Here is a 23,315-nt window from a genome sequence, read left to right as displayed (position 1 = left end):
ATCTCAGAGACAAGTATTTTGTTACTTTTTGGCAGAAGCATTAGGAGTGAGTGTTTGAAGTTAAACCCTGAGTCCTGCTTGTAAACATTTCCATGTTCATGTGTTTGCAGCAAATTAATCAAATGAGTACAACATGTACCACATTGAGATGCAGACAAGCTTAATGCATCAGTCCTTCTATGCATGAAAAATATCACAAGGTAATATATTTAAGCTATTCTTAAAAATATTTTATGAGATCTTTCTCATACCAGAGAAATATTTACCAGAAATCTTTATATACTCCAAGATTACACATATCAAAAGTGTTAGCTTAGAAGGTATATAGCAATGGTGTTAGTTCATTTTCAGAGAACACATATATTCAACACATCTCTCTCTATTTTGGCTCAGGCACTATGTGTTACTGGAGTTGGGTAGTTTTTTTTTTTTTCTCTCATGAATTCCTCACCCTGTGAGGAAGGGTTAAAAGAGATAACACTACTGAGCAAGAACCACTGGGATGTACCCTCCCTTCAAATATCATTCAGCAAGTAGGAAGTTCTAATGACCCTTGTCATTCTCTCCCAGCAGAAGCCACATTCTCAGAGCTCCACAGACTACTATAGGCTCCACTAGACTGCCTACTCAGAAAGCAACTCTGAACTGGTCAGGAGGGTCAGGAAGACCTGCCTGGCTCTGGAGCTCATGGAAAACCTACCAGCTCACCTGTCATGCTACTCCTTTCTCCAGAGCATGAGCTCCAGGCTAAGAACTGGGTTTCTGTGTTTATTTCAAAGCTGTTTCTCTGGTTTCCAATTCTTTCAAGATAGAGCCCTGCTGTATACTTGTCTACAGGACCTGGAGCTTGGACTTGAACCTTAGCTGGAAGTAAGCGCTCGGGTGCATGCTTGCAAAGCTCCCTTTTGCTGTCTGTCTGCTTTCTCATGGTGCCTGCTCTAGGTTCCCATTGCCATGTTTGTCAGGGTTCACAGAGATCACTCTTATCCCCTAATGAACTTCTCAGATGACAAACACCAATACTTTTGCTGCCCTCTGGCAGTCATGTATCTCAGAATTATGCTCAGAAGCCCAGTCTGGATGGCTTTATTTTCTGTAACTCAGTTGGTCTCCAAGCTCCTGTCCCATTCCCATATATGGCTGCCTGTACTAACAGCATATTATTTCAGTGGTTTTCATGCCACTGAAATAATATGGATTACCTAACCAGCTCTTCTTCTCCAGGAACTGACACCCAAGTCACAGATAGCCACGTGTCTACTATATTAGCCTATCCATCATTTGTCCCCAGTTTACCACTACCCTCATCCCCATTGGTGTTGATGGGCCCTAACCAAATTGGAGAAATCATATTTCTCCCCATGGAATTTGTAAGTGTATGTGTATGTCTAAGGGAGGAAATGGAACGAGAGAGATCTCATGACCAACCCAGGCCCTCCTTCTAACCAAGCTGCATTACTCTTCTGGGTCCATGAAATAATGATTACCATCATTGTTATTATTTTGCTTGATCTCATTCTTACCCAGACTGAGTTCTTTGCAACCAGAACAGTCCTAACTCATTAAGTTTCCCAGAGAGCTAAGTGTCTAATAACTTCTCATAAAAAAACTGGTGAGGTTGGGAGCAGAGCTGCTGGGTGAGGGCTCTTCTCCACCTCTCTGCCTTCAACCCAAGTATCTCGATTTTATGTGTTTTATACATTGAAAATTCACACATTATTTTACCTAAAATATATTCTGTTGCTAAAAAGTAAAACTATTCCCTGTGCCTAGGGGCCTCCCATGATCGTACCCATTTGTATGGCTGGGCAACTGAATTCCTCAGTGTCAGGCTTCACCTCATCTCTCACTGAAAGAACTTGTCCAGGCTAGATGACTCCTGGAGTCCTTTCAAATGCTAGGATGCTATCATTGAGCCCAAATCCAAATAGTCTCATTTTGAGTCTGTTCTTCTGCCTCAAATATGTAGTAAACTAATAGCATTTCAGAGTCTAGGACCAAGTGTTAAGTATGGGTAGTACAGCATCTTTTTATGATTGTTTGGACTTCCTAAAGCAAATATTATGTGCCTACCATTATTATTTATCTTATAATTCTGTAGTCTGACAAGCACAGTCATAAAAGGTAACATACATGATGAATTCTCTCATAAAAAACTATAAAGCATTGTCAGAATTTTTTGCAATATTAATGGGCATGTAAGAAGCAGCCTCAAATGTTCTGGAATATCAGAAAGCTCTTTGATTTTGTTTACCTGATATCCTTGCAAAAATCTAGGGCTAAATTGACATTCACAGAGTGCTGCTCAAATCCAGCACTCATTTACAGAGCTTGCAGCTTACCCATTAGCCTTGGAATTTGGAAAAGTTCATTATAATTGGGGTCAGAGTGTTGGTTCATGCACTTCATTAACGTCTGTGCCAAAAAATCTCTTCACATTAATAGTATCTCCACCCAGCTTATTACATTTTTCTCTGAAAATTATTGGGCAATAAATGTTTGAACATAACTCACGTGATATAATAATGGAATTCATGTAAGTAGAGATGTAATGGCTTCTTTGATTAATGGATTCTTGGACAACACAGCCAGTAAGAATATAATACCTTTTAATTAGAAGTAAGAGCAATTTTCAATTTCAAATATTAGTACTGCTTACATGGTACAGCTTACTCCTAACCACAGGTGAGATTTATTTGTAGTCTAAATGAAAGTACTTCTCTGGCAAACTGGAAGCTAGGTTTTGATTCAATCCCCTCACACATGGCATAACCCTTTGCTTTTTCTTGTCTCATTTAAAGAAAAGCTTCCTCACTCACCTCTCTTTCCCCAGGTCCTTTGCTCTCTGTGCTAAAGAGAAGAAACTTCATCTCTGACTTTTTAGATGCTTCATACCAACCCTTTTAATTTTGTGTTCCAATTTTTGTCATCACCAGAACTACATAACACAAGATAATCTATTTTACTCTGATAAATTAAGTTTTTACAGAAACTCCTGATGAAATTTGGCTAATTTTGCACTCACTAATTTCCTTTTCTTAACTCAAAGATAGATATTTGTAAATGTTTTCCTGACCATTTCATTGAAGAGAACTGGCATTTTAATCTTAGTCTCAGGGATGTGGAATCAGAAAAACGTAGAAGCAATCTCATCCAAAGAACCTAGGTCTCAACTGCAAAAAGTTAATTAAAACTATCATGTCTTTTTTTTCATCATTCAGCTGTGAATGTGTTTAATGACCTGGTCTCTGCCAGGAAATATATCAAGAGGACAGGAATATTCTCACTGGTAGGCTTTAAGACAAAGGATGTGGGAAAACAAGGATGCAGTTCTGTTTGGTGGTAGATTGGGAATGGCCAGTGATGGAAACTGTTAAAGTTTCCCTGCACAAGATTTGATTTTGGGCAAGAAAGGCTGGTGAAGCTCAAAGTCCAACTACCCAGTACAATTAACTGAATCCTGCAATAGAAGCACACAAAAACCCTGGATGTGAATTCAATGACCTATGCAAACATGAATGGTAGAGGGCCAATTTGTCTCATTCTTCCAGATATGACAAAGATTTCATATGATCGTCTCCCACACTCCACATACCATCTCCTCAGTTGTAGAAAGAAGGACTGGAAACAGCCTGGCCCACTATACCCAAGAGTATCCAAAAAGCACCTGCAAAGATATTCCAACAGCTAATAGCCCTTTTCATTGGTTACACTGAAACTAAAATTCTGTAGTTCTGATCTGAGAAATAGTAGTGGTAATAGTCATTGCAGATCCTCAGTTGCCTTGGATAATATAGCTGGTGGCAGTGCAGGGTATCAGGTAGGTGCCCATAGCTTTCAAGACAGGTGGCTCCTTGGCACTGAGGCCTTTAAAGATGGTAGCTTGGACTATCCTGCCTTTTAGGTAAGTTAGGAAATTTCAGCACTCAGATCAAAACCAACTGAAAATTGAAAAAGCCATGCCTGCTGACTATTCACCTTAGATCAGTGGAAACACTGAAGTTCTGTTTCACTCTGCTCTTCATTTTTCCCTGAACTAGGTCATCCCTTCCTAATTACGACTAAAAACTACTCAAGCATAGAATTATCACAGCATTTAAAGACTGCTGTGTTCAGGAGCTGCCATTGACTTGTAAAACTCTGCATGTAGGATTGAGTTCTAAGCCAAGGATATTTGACCTCTGCCATACCAAGGGCTCCCCGGGAGCCCAGTGGTTGTGCCTGATTTTCATGAATATTTACATAAATCTACATATACATAAGTAGAAAGTCTGGACCATGAGACTTGATAATGCTCTGAAAGTTTAGAATTGATAGTAAGTGTGAAGGTTAAAGCTATCCAAGAGAAAAATATTTGTTGTTCAAGAAATTTAACTGCTTTGGATATCAGCATAATGCTGGCCTCATAGAATAAGTTTAGAATCACACCTTTCTCTTTATTTTTAAAAATATTGTGAGAAGGACAGGTATCAATTCTTTATTTTTCTTAATTATTTTATTGTTGTTCAATTACAGTTGTCTGCATTTACCCACCAACCATTCTCCTTCCACCCCAGCTGTCCGTACCACCCTCCCTTGTTTCCACCCCCCCTTGGTTTTGTCAATGTGTCCTTTATAGTTGTTCCCAAAAGCTATTCCCCCCATTCCCCTATAAACCCCTACCACTTCCCCTCTGGTTACTGCCAGATTGTCCTTAATTTTAATTTCTTTGGTTATATTTTGCTTAATTGTTTCTTTTCTTGATTAGGTTCCAGTCAAAGGTGAGATCACATGATTTTTGTCCTTCACTACCTGGCTTATTTTGAGTAGCATAATGCTCTCCAGTTCCATCATGCTGTCCCAAAGGGTATAAGCTCCTTCTTTCTCTCTGCTGCATAGAATTTCATTGTGCAATTGTACCACCGTTTCTGATCCACTCATTTACTGATGGGCAATTAGGTTGCTTCCAGCACTTGGCTATTGTAAATGGTGCTGCTATAAACATTGGGGTGCATAGGTTCTTTTGGATTGGTGTTTCAGGACTATTAGGGTATAATCCCAACAGTGGAGTTGCTGGGTTAAAAGGCAGTTTCATTTTTAGTTTTCTGAGGAAATTCCATACTGTTTTCCACAGTGGCTGCACCAACTGCATTCCCACCAACAATGCACTAGGGTTTCCTTTTCTCCATTCGGATCAGTGTGAAGTGGTATCTCATTGTGGTTTTAATTTGCATCTCTCTGATGGCTGGTGATGCTGAGCATCTTTTCATGTGTCTCTGAGCCTCTATATGTTCTCCTTGGAGAAGTGTCTGTTCAAAGTCTTTTGCCCATTTTTTATTGGGTTGTTTGTCTTCTTGGAATAGAGTTCCATAAGTTCTTTACATATTTTGGACATCAAGCCCTTGTCCTAAGTATCATTGGCAAATACATTTTCCCATACAGTTGGTTCTCTCATTTTAATGTTGTTTTCTTTAGCCATGAAGAAGCTTTATAATTTGATGAGATCCCATTTGTTTATTCTTTCCTTTATATCCTTTGCTCTAGGGGACATATCAATGAAAATATTGCTCCATAGCATATCCGAGATTTTCCTGTGTATGTTTTCCTCTAGGACTTATATGGCGTCATGACTTATATTTAAGTCTTTTATCCACCTTGAATTTGTTTTTGTGTATGGTGTAAGTTGGTGACAGTGTTTCATATTTTTTGCATGTAGCTGTCCAGTTCTCCCAACACCATTTGTTGAAGAGGCTATCTTTACCCCATTTTATGATACTGCCCCCTTTGTCGAATATTAATTGACTGTAGAGAGTTGGGTTTATTTCTGGGCTCTCCATTCTATTTCATTGGTCTATGTTTCTGTTCTTATGCCAGTACCATGCAGTTTTGATTCCACTGGTCTTATAGTACAGTTTGATATCAGGTATTGTGATCCCTCCTACTTTGTTCTTCTTTCTCAAAATTTCTGCAACTATTCTGGATCATTTATGGTTCCAAATAAATTTCTAAAATATTTGTTCTATATCTGTGAAATATGTCATTGGTACTTAAATACAGATGGCACTGAATCTATAAATCGCTTTGGGTAGTATGGACATTTGGATGATGTTAATTCTTCCAATCCATGAGCATGGTACATGTTTTCATTTGTTTGTGTCTTCCTTAATTTCTTTCTTCAGTGTTGGGCAATTTTCTGAGTACAGGTCTTTTACCTCCTTGGTTAGGTTTATTTCTAGGTACTTTATTTTTCTTGTTGCTATAATAAATAGGACTTTTTCCTGATTTCTGTTTCTGATATTTCATTGTTAGTGTACAAAAATGCCTTCGATTTCTGAATATTGACTTTGTATCTGGCTGTTTTGCCAGATTCACTTACTAGGTCAAGCAGGGTTTTGTGTGTGTGTGTGTGTGTTTGGAGTTCATAGGATTTTCTATGTACACGATCATGTCTTCTGTGAAGAATGAGAGTTTTGCTTCTCCCTTTCCAATTTGGATGCCTTTTATTTCTTTTTCTTATCTGATTGCCATGGCTAGGACTTCCAATACTATGTTGAATAGAAGTGATAAAAGCAGATATCCTTGTCTTGTTCCGGACCTTAGTGGGAAAGATCTAAGTTTTTGCCTATCAAGTATAATGTTGTCTGTAAGACTCCCATATATGGCATTTATTATGTTAAGTAATGCTCTCTGTATTACCACTCTTCTAAGTGTTTTTATCATAACTGTGTTCTCTACCTTATCAAATGCTTTTTCTGAATCTACTGCTATGACCATGTGATTTTTGTCTTTTTTTGTGTGTATGTGATGTATTACATTTATAGATTTGCAAATACTGTACCATCCTTACATGTTGGAAATGAATCCCACTTGGTCATGGTGTATGATCTTTTCAATGTATTGCTGGATGTGGTTTGCCAATATTTTGGTGAGGATTTTGGTGTCCATGTGTATCAGTGATATTATACTCAAGTTTTCTTTCTTAGTTATGTCTTTATCTGGTTTTGGAATTAGGATGATGACTCTCCCCGGTTCTTTGACTTTTTGGAATACTCTTTGAAGGATAGGGGTTAGCTCTTCCTTTAATGCTTTGTAAAATTTTCCTGTGAAACCATATGGTCGAGGGCCTTAGTGTGTCAAAAGCTTTTTGATTACTGCTTCAATTTCTTCTGCTGTTATTGGTCTACTCAGGCTTTCTGCTTCTTCTTCATTGAGTTTTGGAAGATTATATTTTTCTAGAAATTCATCTATTTCACCTAGGTTTTCAAATTTTTGGCATATAGTTCTTTAGAGCAAATTGTTACAATCTTTTGTATTTCTGTGGTGTCAGTTGTAATCTCTCCTCTTTCATTTCTGATTGTGTTTATTTGGTCCTCTCTCTTTTTTTCTTGATGACTCTCCTTACAGGCTTGTCAATTTTGTTTATCTTTTCAAAGAACCAGCTCCTGGATTCATTGATCCTTAGAGCTGTGCTTTTAGTCTCTATGTTGTTTAATTTGGCTCTGATCTTGGTTATTTTCTTTATTCTACTTGCTCTGGGCTGTCTTTGTTGTTGTTTGAGGTCTTGTAGGTGTAGGGTTAGGTTGTTTGTTTGAAATGTTTCTATCTCTTTTAGGTAGGCCTGTATTGCTATGAACTCTCCTCTCAGAACTGCTTTTGCTGTGTCCCATGAGTTTTGGATGGTTGTGAGTTCATTTTCATTTGTTCCCCCAAATTTTTTGATTTCTTACTTGATCTCCTTATTAACTCATTCACTGTTTAATAGTATGCAATTCAATCTCTATGAGTTTGAGGTATTTTTAGCTTTTTCCTTGAGGTTGGTTTCTAGTTTCAGTCCCTTGTGGTCAGAGAAAATGCTTGATATGATTTCAGTTTTGTTGAATTTGTTGAGGCTTCTTTTGTGTCCTATCATCTGGTCTATCCTTGAAAAGGTTCTATGTACATTTGAAAAGAATGTATATTTTGACTTCCAGCCAAGATGGAGGTGTAGGATAGATACACTGTGCCTCCTCAAAAACCAAAGGAAGGACAACAACAATTTTAAAACAAAAACAACCAGAACTGACAGAAAATGGAACTGTACAGAAGTCAGAAAACCAAAGAAGACACACTCATCCAGATCAGTAAGAGGGGCAGAGAGAAGCACGTGGAGAGGACTTGTGGCAAGGCAATGGCTTGAGGGCAGGGCAGGCAAGGCGGCAGCTGGTGGACCCCATGCTGAATTGTGGAGCAGGGCCCACAAGGCTGCAGGTGGCTGGTAAGGATGCGGTGGCAGCTGGTGGAGCAGGTGGTCCCACAGTTGTGCACAGATAAACTGGGAAAAACAACTTGGTAGCAAGATGGACCACACAACCCAGAGCTCCAGCGCAGGGAAATAAAGCCTCAAACCACTGATTGAAAACACCTGTGGGGGCTGAGGTAGCAACAGGAGTAACTCCCAGCCTCACAGGAGAGTTTTTTTTTTCCCACAGAGTCCTAGAATGCACATAAACCCACCCATCAAGGAATCAGCACCAGAAGGGCCCAATTTGCTTCTGGGAAGAGGGGTAAGTGACTGAAAGCCGACAGAGAGCAGAGTAAGTGCCATTGCTCCCTCTCAGACCCCTACTCCACATGAAGTGTCACAATGCAGTGACGTGGGTTACCCCTCTCGGGTGAATTCCTAAGGCTCTGCCCCTTACTACATAACGTATGTGTCAAAACAAAAAATAATAGCCCAAACAAAATAACAGATCAAAGCTCCAGAAAAAAACAAACAAACAAATAAGCAGCAAAGAGATAGACAACCTATCAAATGCATAGTTCAAAACATTGGTAAGAAGGATGTTCACAAAATTAGCTAAATTGGTCACAAATTAGATGAAAAAAATTAAGGCCACACTAAGTGAAATAAAGAAAAATGTATAGGAAACCAATAATTATGGGAAGGAAACTGAGACTCAAATCAATGGCATGGACCAGAAAGAATAAAGAAACACCCAACCAGAAAAGAATGAAGAAAGAAGAATTTTAAAAAATGAGGAGAGGTTTAGGAATCTCCGGGACATCTTTAAATGTTCCAACATCCAAATTATAGGGGTACCAGAAGGAGAAGAGGAAGAGCAACCAATGGCAAAGTTATTTGAACAAATAATAAAAGACCCAACAGTAAATGAGTAGATCAAAAAACTATGCTACATTTACACGACGGAATTCTATGCAGCAGGAAAAAAGAAGGAGCTCCTACCCTTTGCAAAAGCAAAGGAACTAGATGGAACTGGAAAGCATCATGCTGAGTGAAATAAGCCAGGTGGTGAGAGACAAATATCATATGATTTCACGTTTAAAAGGAACCTAAACAACAAAACAAACAAGCAAGCAAAATACAACCAATGGCACTGAAATAGAGAACAGGCTGACAGTGACTAGAGGGAAGAGGAGAAAGAATTTCAGCGTAAAAGGGGAAGGCAGATTTGCAGCAACAAGTATGAAGGACACATGGACAAAAACTAAGGGGGGTTGTAAATGGGATGGAGGTAGGGAGCACTGGGGGGTGGTCTGGGATGGGAGTAAAAGAGAGAGAACTGTACTTGAACAACAATTAAAATAAATTTAAAAAAATAAAAGAGAATCTCCCCAACCTGGCAAAGGAAATAGACTTTCAGGAAGTCCAGGAAGCTCAGAGAGTCCCAAAGAAGTTGGACCAAAGGAGGAACACACCAAGGCATATCATAATTACATTACCCATGATTAAAATAAAGGAGAGAATTCTAGAAGCAGTAAGAGATAAGGGGACAGTCACCTACAAAGGAGTTCCCATCAGATTGTCAGCTGATTTCTCAAAAGAGACCTTACAGGCAAGAAGGGGCTGCAAAGAAGTATTCCAAGTCAGGAAAGGCAAGGACTTGCATCCAAGATTGCTCTATCCAGCAAAGCTCTCATTTAGAATGGAAGGGCAGATAAAGTGCTTCTCAGATAAGGTCAAGTTAAAAGAGTCCATCATCACCAAGCCCTTATTATATGAAATGTTAAAGAGACTTATCTAAGAAAAAGAAGATAAAAAATATGAACAGTAAAATGACAAGAAACTTGCTATTATTAGCAACCATACCTAAAACAAAAACAAACGCAAACTAAGGAAACAACTAGAACAGGAACAGAACCACAGAAATGGAGATCACCTGGCAGGTTATCAACAGGAGAGTGGGAGGGGGAGAGAGGAGGAAAAGTTACAGAGAATAAGTAGCATAGATGGTAGGTCGAAAATAGAAAGGGGGAGGGTAATAATAGTATAGGAAATGTAGAAGCCAAAGAATTTATATGTACAACCCATGGACATGAACTAAAGGTAGGGAATGTAGGTGAGAGGGGGTGTACAGGGTGAAGGGGAATGAAGAGGGAAAATGAGACAACTGTAATTGCATAATCAATAAAATATATTAAAAAGAAAACAGAGAAAACAACAAAAAATGAATGTATATGTTGCTTCTTTCAGATGAAAACTTTTATATATATATATCAGTTCAGTCTACTTGATCTAGGGCATTGTTCAATGCTGCAATATCTTTTTTGATATTATGTTTGGAAGATCTATCCATTTTTGACAGTGGGGTGTTAAAATATCCTATTATAATAGTGTTGTTGTCAATATCTTTCTTGAAGTCCTCCAAAATTTTCTTTATGTATTTGGGTGTTTCTGTGTTGGGTGCATATGTATTTACAATGTTTATGTCTTCTTGATGAATCCTTCCCTTCAGTATTATGAAGTGACCTTTGGGGTCTCCTTTTATGGCCTTTTTTTTCCAAGACTGTTTTGTCTGATATGAGTATTACTACCCTGGCTTTTTCCCCCTGTCCATTTGCTTAGAATATTTGTTTCCTGCCCTTTGCTTTCAGTCTGTGTAGGTCTTTTGTTCTGAGGTGGTTTCTTTTAGGCAGCACAGGTGAGGCTCATAATTTCTTATCCATGCAGTTATTGTATGTCTTTTGATTGGGGCATTTAATTCATTTACATTTAAGGTTATTATTGATAGGTACTTATTTACTGACATTTTTTGTACCTGCATTCATTTCTCTCTCACTGTTTTTCTTCCTTTTCTTAAAGCAGTCCTTTTAGCATCTCTTGCAGTGTTGATTCAGTGGTGTATTCTTTGAGGCCTCTTTAGTCTGGGAAACTCCTTATTTCGCCTTCCATTTTAATTGAGAGCCTTGCTGGATAGAGTAGTCTTGGCTGCAGGTCTTTGCTTTTCATTAATTGGAATATCTCTTGCCATTCTCTCCTGGCTTGGAGAGTTTCCATTGATAAATCAGCTGCTAGTCTTATTGGGGCTTTCTTGTATATTACTTCCCGTTTCTCCCTTACTGTCTTTAAGATTTTCTTTGTCTCGAAATTTTGCCATTTTAATTGTGATGTGTCTTGAAGTGGGCTTCTTTGGGCTCCTATTGATTGGGACTCTCCGTGTTTCCTGGATTTGTGTGACTTTTTCTCTCATCAAATTAGGGAAGTTTTCTATTATTACTTGTTCAAACATGTTTTCTATCCTTTGCTCATCTTCGTTTTTTTTTTATTTTTATTTTTTTGTTATACTTTTTTCCAAATTTTTTAAAAAGATTTTCTTTATTTATCTTTAGAGGGGTAGGGAAGGAGAAAAGTATTAATGTATGGTTGCCTCTCATGACTCCCCTGCTGGGAGTTGGCCTGCAGGGAACTGCCTGCAACCCAGGCCTGTGCCCTGACTGGGAATTGAACTGCGATCCTCTGGTTCGCAGACCTGTACTCAATCCACTGGGCTACACCAGCCAGGGCCTTCCAAATTTTTTATTTAATTATTTTTCAAGTACAGTTTTCTGTCTATTACTCCCATCCTATCCCACCCCCCATCCTCCCCCCTCCCTCCCATTTCCATCCTTCTCAGTTGTTGTCCATGTATCCTTTATATAGGTTCCTCTAAATCCCTCCCTTATTTCCCCTGAAATTCCCTCCCCTCTCCCCTCTGGTCACTGTCAGCCTGTTCTCTATTTCAGTGTCTTTGGTTATATTTTGCTTGCTTGTTTGTTTTGTTGTTTAGCTTCCTGTTAGAGGTGAGATCATATGGTATTTGTCCTTCAACACCTGGCTTATTTCACTCAGCATAATGCTTTCCAGTTCTATCCATGTTGTTGCAAAAGGTAGGAGCTACTTCTTTCTTTCTGCAGCATAAAATTCCATTGTGTATATGTACCATAGTTTTTTGATCCATTCATTTACTGACGGGCACCAAGGTTGCTTCCAACTCTTGGCTATTGTAAATTGTGCTGCTATGAACATTGGGGTGCATAGGTTCCTTGGGATCGGTGTTTTAGGGTTCTTAGGATACAATCCCAGCAGTGGAATTGCTGGGTCAAAAGGCAAGTCCAATTTTAGTTTTCTGAGAAAATTCCATACTGTTTTCCATAATGGTTGTACCAGTGTGCAATCCCACCAACAGTGGACCAGAGTCCCCTTTTCCCTACACCCTCTCCAACATTTGTTGTTTGTTGCTTTGTTTATGATGGCCATCCTGACTGGTGTAAAGTGGTATCTCATTGGAGTTTTAATTTGCATCTCTCTGATAGCTAGTGATATTGAGCATCTCTTCATGTGTCTCTGGATCCTCTGTATGTCCTCCTTGGAGAAATGTCTGTTCAAGTCCTTTCCCCATTTTTTAATTGGGTTAGTTGTCTTCTTAGAGTGAAGTCGTGTGAGTTCTTTGTATATTTTGGAGATTAAACCTTTGTCTGAGGTATCATTGACAAATATGTTTCCCCATACAGTTGGTTGCCTTTTTATTTTAATACTGTTTTCTTTAGCTGCGCAGAAGCTTTTTATTTTGATGAGATCCCATTTGTTTATTCTTTCGTTTATGTTCCTTGCTCTAGGGGACATATCAGTAAAAATGTTGCTGCGTGAAATATCTGAGATTTTCCTGCCAATGTTCTCCTCTAGGACTTTAATGGTGTCATGGCTTATATTTAAGTCTTTTATCCACCTTGAATTTATTTTAGTGTATGATGTAAGTTGGTGCTCGAGTTTCATTTTTTTGCATGTAGCTGTCCATTTCTCCCAACACCATTTGTTGAAGAGGCTATCTTTACCCCATATTATGATACTGCCCCCTTTGTCGAATATTAATTGACTGTAGAGATTTGGGTTTATTTCTGGGTTCTCTATTCTGTTCCATTGGTCTATGTGCCTGTTTTTATGCCAGTACCAGGCTGTTTTGATTACAGTGGACTTGTAATACAATTTGATATCAGGTATTGTGATCCCTTCGACTTTGTTCTTCTTTCTTAACATTGCAGCTGCTATTTGGGGTTGTTTGTGGTTCCAAATAAATTTTTGAAGTGTTTGTTCTATGTCTGTGAAATATGCCATTGGTACTTTAGTAGGTATTGCATTGAATCTGTACATTGCTTTGAGTAGTATGGACATTTTGATGATGTTAATTCTTCCAATCCATGAACACGGTATACATCTCCATTTGTTTGTGTCTTCCTTGATTTCTGTCTTCAGTGTTGTGTAATTTTCTGCATACAGGTCTTTAACCTCCTTGGTTAGGTTTATTCCCAGATATTTTATTTTTCTTTTTGCTATATCGAATGGGATTTTTTTCTTGATTTCTGCTTCTGCTGATTCATTGTTAGTATACAGAAATGCCTTTGATTTCTGGATATTGACTTTGTATCCCGCTTTTTCGCCAAATTCATTTATTAGTTTGAGCAGTTTTTTGGTAGAGTCTATAGGATTTTCCATGTACACTATCATGTCATCTGCAAACAATGACAGTTTTCTTTCCTCCTTTCTGATTTGGATGCCTTTTATTGCCTTTTCTTGTCTGATTGCTGTGGCTAGAACTTCCAATACTATATTAAATAGAAGTGTTGAAAGTGGACAACCTTGTATTGTTCCTGATCTTAGTGGGCAAGATTTTACTTTTGTCCATTGAGTATGATGTTGGCTGTAGGTCTCTCATATATGGCCTTTATTATATTGAAGAATGCTCCCTCTATTCCCACTTTGCTGAGTGTTTTTATCATAAATGGGTGTTGTACCTTATCAAAGCTTTTCCTGCATCTATTGATATGACCATGTGGTGTTTGTCTTTGCTTTTGTTTATGTGGTGTATTACATTTACTGATTTGCTGATATTGAACCATCCTTGCATCCCTGGGATGAATCCCACTTGGTCGTGGTGTATGATCTTTTTGATGTATTGTTGGATGCGATTTGCCAATATTTTGTTGAGGATTTTAGCATCTATGTTCATCAGCAATATTGGCCTAAAGTTTTCTTTCTTTGCTCTCTCTCTATCTGGTCTTGGAATTAGGATGATGCCGGTGTCATAAAAAGAGTTTGGGAGTTTTCCATCATTTTGGATTTTTTGGAATAGTCTGTGAAGAATAGGGGTTAGCTCTTCCTTAAACGCTTTTTAGAATTCTCCTGTGAAACCATCTGATCCAGGGCTTTTGTGTGATGGGAGTTTTTTGATTACTGCCTCAATTTCATTTGCTGTTATTGGTCTGTTCAGGCTTTCTACTTCTTCTTCACTGAGTTTTGGAAGATTATATTTTTCTAGAAATTTGTCCATTTCACCTAGGTTTTCAAATTTCTTGGCATACAGTTCTTCATAGTAATTCCTTACAATTCCTTCTATTTCTGTGGTATAAGTTGTAATCTCTCCTCTTTCATTTCTCATTGTGTTTATTTGGGTCCTCTCTCTTCTTTTCTTAATGAGCCTACTTAAAGGCTTGTCCATTTTGTTTATCTTTTCAAAAAACCAACTCTTGGATTCATTGATCCTTAGAATTGTGCTTTTAGTCTCTATGTTGTTTAATTCTGCTCTGACTGTGGTTATTTCCTTCCTTCTACTTGCTCTGGGCTGTCTTTGTTGTTGTTCTTCGAGTTCTTGCAGGCGTCGGGTTAGTTTGTTTGTTTGAAATGTTTCTATATTCTTTAGGTAAGCCTGTATTGCTATGAACTTCCCTCTCAGGACTGCCTTGGCCGTGTCCCATAAGTTTTGGGTTGTTGTGAGTTCATTTTCATTTGTTTCCAGAAACTTTTTGATTTCTTCCCTAATTTCAATCTTGACCCATTCGTTGTTTAATAGCATACCATTCAGTCTCCATGATTTTGGATGTTTGGGGTTTTTTCCTGTGGGGTTGGTTTCTAATTTCAGTCCCTTGTGGTCAGAGAAAATGCTTGGTATGATTTCAATTTTCTTGAATTTGTTGAGGTTCATTTTGTGTCCTACCATGTGGTCTATCTTTGAAAATGTTCCATGTGCATTTGAAAAGAATGTGTATTTAGCTTCTTTGGGATGAAGCGCTCTATATATATCAGTCAAGTCCATTTCTTCTAGAGTTTCATTTAATGCTGCTATATCTTTGTTGATATTTTGTTTGGAAGATCTGTCCATTTTTGACAGTGGGGTGTTAAAATCCCCTACTATAATTGTGTTGCTGTCAATATCTTTCTTGAAGTCTTCTAGGATTTTTCTTATATATTTGGGTGCTCCTATGTTGGGTGCATATATATTTATGATGTTAATGTCTTCGTGCTGGATTCTTCCCTTGAGCAATATGAAGTGACCTTCTGGGTCTCTCTTTATGGCCCTTTTTTTGAAGTCTATTTTGTCTGATATTAGAATTGCTACCCCGGCTTTTTTTTCTTGTCCATTTGCTTGGAAAATTTGTTTCCAGCCTTTCACTTTTAGTCTGTGATGGTCTTTTGTCCTGAGGTGGGTCTCCTGTAGGCAGCATATGTGTGGGTCATGCTTTCTTATCCATTCAGCTATTCTATGTCTTTTGATTGGAGCATTTAATCCATTTACATTCAAGGTTATTATTGATAGGGACTTATTCATTGCCATTTTTGTACCACAGTTCCTCTCTGTCTCTCTCTTTTCCTTCCTTTCCTTAAAGCAGCCCTTTTAGTATTTCTTGTAGAGCTGGTTTGGTGGAGGCATATTCTTTTAGACTTCTTTTGTCTTGGAAGCTCTTTATTTGGCCTTCTATCTTGATTGAGAGCCTTGCTGGGTAAAGTAGCCTTGGTTGTAGGCCTCTGGTTCTCATTACTTGAAATATTTCTTGCCATTCTCTTCTTGCTTGGAGTGTTTCCATTGAGAAGTCAGTAGCTAACCTTATTGGGGCTCCCTTGTATGTTACTTCCTTTTTCTCCCTTGCTGCCTTTAGGATTCTCTCTTTGTCTTGAAATTTTGCCATTTTAATGATGATGTGTCTTGAAGTGGGCCTCTTTGGGTTCCTCTTGAATGGGACTCTCTGTGATTCCTGGATTCGTGTAACTTTTTCTCTCATCAAATTAGGAAAATTTTCCATCATTACTCTTTCAAATAGGTTTTCTATCCCTTGTTCTTCTTCTTCTCCTTCTGGTATTCCTATTATTCGGATATTATTACGTTTCATATTATCTTGCATTTCTCTTAGTCCATCTTCATTCTTTTTGAGCCTCTTTTCCCTTTCTTGCTCTTTCTGGGAGATTCTTTCTACTGTGTCCTCCAACTCACTGATCCGATCTTCTGCCTCATCGATCCTGCTTTTCATTCCTTCTACTGTGTTCTTCAGTTCCGAAATTGTATTCTTCATTTCCTCTTGTCCTTTGGTGATAGTTTCTATTTCCTTTTTCATGTTGATATAGTTTGCGGAGAGCTCATGGTAGCTCCCCTCTAGTTTCTGGTAGCTCATTGTGAGCTCTTTGAATTTCCTGATAACTAGTGCTTTGAATTCAATATCTGATAGCTGACTTGCCTCTCTTTCATCTAACATTATTTCTGAGACTTCCACCTTTTCTTTCATTTGGGCATTGTTTCTTTGTCTTCCCATTGCTTATGAGACTCTTCTTGTTAGCTTCAGCTTCTTAAATTGATCTGTTCTGACTCCCTAGGTTTATGGTGTGAACTTCTGTGGTAGAATTCCTGTGAAATTCAGTGGTACAGTCTCCTGCAGGTATCTTGATGTTCTCTGCTTCCACCTACTCCTTTCTTTGTGTGTGTGTGATCAGCTGGAGGGGGAGGCAAAATGGTTTATGACAGCAGGAGAGTACTTTATGATATTTACAGTCACAGCTGGCAGAGAAGAGATAGAAGATCTTTAGGCTCTATATAGTGTTAACTGTAATCTTCAACCCAATTTGCCACCTCTAGGAAAGGATAGACCAAAGATAAGTCTCTTGTTGGGGAGGGAAGGCTTGTGAGTTGTATCTAGAAAGCAGTGAGGTTGCGGGTGGTCGGATTTTGAGGTAAGGTGAGAGTAAAGAATAGTAAATAGACGTAGCGTGTGAGCAAGTAGAGTTAATCACTACAGTAATAGAATTCAGGAACCTGTAAAGTGGGCTAAGACTGGAGAGATGTGTTGTGAAGTATTTACAGTGCTATAGAAAGCAACAAACAAACAAACAAACACACAAAAAAAGGGCAAGAGAAGTGAGGAAAAAGCAATAAGTTTGGGGTGAAATGAAGAGGGACTAAAACAGGAAAAAAGAAAGGAGAGGAACAGAGTGCTGAAAGATACAGCAACAATAAAATTAAAAAATATATACGATTACTGAAAAAAGTTTAAAAATAAAAGTAAAAACAAAACAAAACAAATAAACAACGACGAAAACTCCTTCCTTGTTGCTTTCAAACTGTCCAATCTGGTTTTTCTGGTTTCGGTGGGACCCCTCTGTGGACTGGGTTGTAGGCCCAGGCGCACACTCGCCCACCAGCCAGGCTACCAGACTGGGGTGCAGGCACCCGCCCACCTGACAGGCTGCCTTGGACCCACGGGATCTGGTACTGTCCTGTGGCTGGGTGAGAAGCAAGTCAAGCTGCCTTCACATAACACCTCAGTCCACTTTCCTGTAAAAACTTCTCCAGAAAGCGTGCCTCTCAGCCCAGCCCAATCCCCAACCTGACTGGTTAGGACAATGCTCCTCTCAAATTTCCTGGGCTGGCAGGCTGGTGGGCTGGTGACCACTGAGATTGCAACTGAACACGGCCCCCTGTCCTTGCCACCCTCCCTGCACACCTAGACAGACAGGTCTCTGCCACCCAGCCCCTCCTAGATGGTGAGGGAGGGAGCCAGCTCTTCCAGGGACCCAGCAGCCGGCCCAATGTTCCACTGGGTGCTGGGCTCCCTATGAGTCCTCCGTGGCACTGGCCACAGACGGAAGCCTCTACACCCCTAACACAGCGGCAGCGGCAGCTCTGAGGCATTTTGGGCTGGCCCAGGGCAGCCGGCCCTGCCGTTGCCGCTTTTATCTTTACTCACAGTTGCTGGGCTCCCACTGAGTCCTCTGTGTCAGACGCCCCTGTCCCTGGGCGCAAGTGGAAGCCTCTGGGCCCCGACCGCTGAGGCAGCCAAGGCTCCAAGGTCTTTATGCGCCAGCCAATGGCTGCCATCCCATCACCGCCGCCACCGCTGCCGCTGCCCTCGACTTTTCTCAGGGTTGCCGGGCTCCTGATGAGTTCTCCGTGGCAGACGCCCTTGTCGCTGGGCACAGACGGAAGGAAGCCTCTGGGCTCCAACCGCTGCGCAGCCGCGGATCCGAGGTCTTTAAGCACCGGCTAATGGCTGCCTCTGGTCTGGCCGTCTCCATCCTTACTCGCATCCCTGAGACCCCAAGGACCTCTAGCTGTCTGGTTCGTCACTATCTCTGGTCTCTTATTTTCATAAATGCTGGGGAATTGTTGGTTGGGGAATTGATTGCGCTGTTCTTCTGTAAATCTGCCAGGATTTTCCCCCAGGTGTAGGAGAACTGCAGTCGCTCCGTCCTACTCCGCCGCCATTTTCTCAGATCATCAGTTTATCATCAAAGGACATGACTGAGCCAGATGGAAGAGATGAGAGGGCAAGATGTGGGAACAGGGCACAGAGCTTCTATACCAGCTGCACGCTGCACCACTCGCCCGAAACCTCCATGTGTTCACCAACCCAGAAGTTCTCCAAACCCAATCCTTTTGCTGTTTTATGAAGGCTGCATGACACAGCCTCTGTAATCAATCAATAAATGATTAATTCATTAGCTGTTGGTATTGAACTCCACATCCAGCTCCTCTCTGTTCCTCAGCAGTCGGGGGGCTCTCATCTTCGTTTTCTGCTATCCCTATTATACTATATTATGTTTCATGTTGTCCTACAGTTCCCTTAATGCCTCTTCATTCTTTCTGAGTCTCTTTTTCTTTTCTTGTTTTTTCTGGCTGTCTTTTTCTACCTTGTCTTACAGTTCACTGATTTGATCCTCTGCTTTATTTACCCTGTTGTTGATTCCTTCTACTGTGTTCTTCAATTCAGAAATGGTATTCTTCTTTTTCTCTTGGCCTTTGTTGATAGTTTCTACTTGCTTTTTCATGTTGATACAGTTCCATGTTGATATAGTTTTCATGTTGTTATAGTTTCATGTTGATATAGTGAGTTCATTGTAGTTTCCCTGTAGTTTTGGTAACTTTCTGTGAGCTCATTGAGCTTTCTTATAACCATTACTTTGAACTCAGTATCTGATAGTTGACTTGCTTCTGTTTTATATAGCAATCTTTCTGAGGCTTCCTCATTTCATTTCATTTGGGAATTGTTTCTTCATCTTCCTATTGTTTGTGAGACTCTTCCTGATAGCCTCTGCTTCTTAAATTTATCTGTTTGACTCCCTGGGTTTTTGGTGTGAACTTCTGTGGTAAGAGACCTTTGAGATTCAGTAGCGCAGTCTCCTTGATCTCCTGAACTTGCTGCTCTTGGTTTGTTATTTATGTTGGCTCTGTGTTTGTCTTTGGGTTTTGATTGTTGTTGGGTCTTTCTTTGGTGGGTCCTTCCCTCCAGCTGGTTAAGTGAGGGTCACTCCACCTACCACATCTTGTATTTGTTGTACAGGTGTAGACAGCTTATGTTGAATATGGTTCTTCTGTCTGTCTGAGATTTTGAGGCTTCTTTCTCACTATTTTTTAGTTGTTTGTTCTGGGTAAATTCTCCACCATTTAGCTGTAATTCCAGATTGGTCCTGGATGGAGGGTACTGTGGCTTCCACTCACTCCCTCACCTTCTTCTGTTATTATCTGTTGGTGGTTCCTTTGTTGTTGGGTTCTCTCTTCCAACAGGTATACTGATGTTCACAGCTCCCACCTACTCTTTTATTTGATCAGTGAGGGGGAATGCAAAATGGTTTAAGACAGTGGGAGTGTATTGCATGTACAAACCCATAGATAAGAGAAATACTTTGCATAATTATGGTACAAACTGTGGTATTTCACCCAACTGGTCACCCTTTAGACAGGGTGGAAAAAGGGTAAGACTCTTGTTGGGGGGACAAGGATTGTAAGTTTGATACAGAAAATGGTGAGCTTATGAGGGGTCAGATTATGAGATATAGTGACAGTAAATGATAGAAAATAGGTATAGTGTGTGAGAGACTACAGTTAACTGCAACAGTAATAAAGTTCTGGAAGACAGTGAAATGAACTAAGATGCAGGAGGGGTGTTGTGTAGTATTTACAATTGTATGGAAAAATCATTATTTAAAATAGTAATGAAGCAACAATCATATGGCAGAATCTATGTGATCTGAATAACAATAATAGGAAAAGAAGTACATGACCTAGTGTAGTGTGCTATTGGAACACAAATGAAGTGAAAGGCAGAAAATTAAAAATATACTATTTAAGAGAGAACAAAGAAAACCAGCCAAACAATGCAATTAAGCAAACAAAATGAAGAAAACTAAACAGAAAGAAGAGAAATTTTAAAACCCAGTAATAACATAAAAAGTAAGAATCATGAAAAAATAGTAATACAAATAAACAATAACTTGCAAGTTCTCTTGACTAGCAAGTTGAAATTTGTCTCAGTTTCTCAGTTGTTGAGATGACCCCTCTCTGGGTTTTTCCATGGTCCTTTCACAGCTCTAAGTCTTATTGTCTCACTTGTTGAGGAAAAGAAAAGAGAAAAAAAGCAGAAAAAAAGGAAAAAAACCCTCTTGATGGGTTTAAATCAGCCAAGTGAGTTTTGCTGGTATTTAAATAATACTTTAAATAATATATTTATTATTTAAATAAAACTTTAAAAGTATTATTATTATTATTATTATTATTATTACAGATTGAATTCGCATCTTGAGAGTGAAAATTTATAACTAGATGCATACCATGTGTTCAATGATTAGAGAAAAATGAAGAAGAAGGCTTTGGATCCCAGGCCATCTCTACTACTGGGAAATCCAAGACTGGGTCCATTCTAACAGAGGTTACTCCTCTGGACTTTAAGATCTTACACTCTTCACCAGTCTTGCACCCCACCCCTGCCATTAGGTGGCCAGTTTAAAGACTCCTTTTGTGAGGGAAATTCACGTGGGCTTTAATACAAGAGCATTCCCCTGCCCTTGTACCATTGTGGAGAAGACATAGAGCATGAGGATTAAGAATAGGAGCTCTGGCCCTGGCTGGCGTAGCTCAGTGGACTGAGCATGGGCCTACAAACCAAACAACCACAGTTTGATTCCCAGTCACAATTGCATGCACATGCCTGGGTTGCAGGCCAGTTCCCAGCAGGGGACACACGAGAGGCAACCACACATTGATATTTCTCTCCCTCTCTCCTTCCCTTCTCCTCTAAAGATAAATAAATAAAATTTAAAAAAAAAGAATAGGAGCTCTGAAATCGCTTATGGATTGAATTCTGACCTTGTCACTTATACCCTGTGTGATTCCTGATAAATTGCTTAAACTCTGCCTCAGTTTCCCACTCTGTAAAATGACTTAAAAATACTTACCTCAAACAGTAATTATAAGGAGTAGATGAGATCATGTACATTGTGTTGACCCATAAAGAAAACTTAATTAATGATGAGTATTATCATTATTACTTTTACTATTATTGTTTTGTTTTCCAGCCAATTCTGAGAATGCCATCTTCCACTATTCATCATATCTCTTAGAACTTCTACCTTACCAGCAATTTACCAATAGTTTGCTTGGCCTATGAATAGTAAGTGCTATTACCTTAATATGTTAGAGATCCTGGTTTAAAAAATTAGGCTAAATTTTCATTAAAGCTACACCATGGAAATATCTGTTGCATGATTGTACTTTTTCTGCCATTTCTCCATGAGTTCAAGTGGAAACTATTTCCATTGTCTCTCCCTGGGATCAGAGCTGGAACCTTTCTCATACTGTAGTATGTGAGTCCTCTCAATGTACCTTTTTCAAACTGTAACTTTGATAGAATTATTGAACCCACCATTGTGTATGACCCCAAACTCTGCAAACTAATTGTTTTCCTGGAAATTTTTGTTTTAACTATTTGGAACTGTGAAGATGAAGTCACTTTTCACTGGCTGACATGATTCTATACATAAATCAAAGAACAAGAGGTATGCCATGATATTCCAGAATTCCTGAGGAGAAGTACTCAAATCGAACTCTCTGTGGACCCTGAGTAACATTATATGACACAGACTTTATATACACTAGATATGTTGACATATGAAATGTGCAAACCTGTACAGAATTTTTTTGTTTATTTAAGCCAAATTGATGATAATTGCTGGGAATCAAAATCTCAATGGGTTCAAAAAATGCTCTAGGGAATAGCGGTTTTATTATTTTATACATTAGAATCAAAGGAAGAGACATAAGAAGTGTTACATGAAATTGACTGTTGGGAGATTAAAGCAACTGGAGAAAGCAATGTGGAGAAATCTCTGGGACTGGATAAAAAACAAAACAGAGAGACATGTACTTTTTCTACATTGGTAGGTGCAGGATAGTTAATAATTCATATTTATAACACATAGAGGTGGTATGCAGGCACCAAAATAATAATGAGGGTTCTGTGGTCCTCTGCTCTAGTGCCCAGGGTTGTGTTTTACACTGATATTTCAAAGGTCTGTTATCTTAGATGCACAAAGACAATAGACAGGCTCACTTCAGGTAAAGATTGATCTTTGTGAAGGAAGTTGTAGGCCTAGGATGTGACTACCAACCATGACTGGATTTTAGTTAGGAATTTTTATATTCTTCTTTTTTGTGGGGGTTCATAAGAGGTGAAAAACATTGAGTCTCAATAAAGTGGGATTTGAATTATGCAGTTAAGGCTTGAAACAGAAGAAAGTGGAAAGAATATACAGGACAATAAAATACAGAAAGAAGTAACAGTGGATCACTAACAGTGCATAAATAGGCCTCAGAAGAATGGCGTGAGCACTCTGTAAAGCCCTCATTTGCTCTGAGCCATTGTAGTATGCAACAGTTGTTTTCTTCCCCAGACATGTTAGTTATAATTAACCAGAAATGCTCATCATGAAGTGTAAATTCATTCTTGTTGTGTTCATCATGGAGCTAGATCCGCATACTTGCACCAGA

The 23,315-nt window shown here is 39.2% G+C and overlaps 1 long non-coding RNA gene across 1 annotated transcript; it reads right to left on the bottom strand.

The window, feature by feature from the left end:
• Positions 1–8,902: 8,902 nt before the first annotated feature.
• Positions 8,903–22,899, bottom strand: LOC118982712 (uncharacterized). Its single transcript, XR_005065587.1, has 3 exons — positions 22,825–22,899; positions 21,195–21,205; positions 8,903–8,914 (listed from the first exon to the last, which is right to left on the bottom strand). It is a non-coding gene; the product is annotated as an uncharacterized LOC118982712 (long non-coding RNA).
• Between the last annotated feature and the right edge of the window lie 416 nt (positions 22,900–23,315).

The sequence above is a fragment of the Sturnira hondurensis genome, unplaced genomic scaffold, assembly GCF_014824575.4.
Source record: "Sturnira hondurensis isolate 20B ecotype Veracruz unplaced genomic scaffold, ASM1482457v3 Scaffold0025598, whole genome shotgun sequence".
NCBI lineage: Eukaryota > Metazoa > Chordata > Mammalia > Chiroptera > Phyllostomidae > Sturnira > Sturnira hondurensis.
Note: the sequence above shows the minus strand (reverse complement) of the source record. Positions and strands in the feature narration are given on the sequence as shown.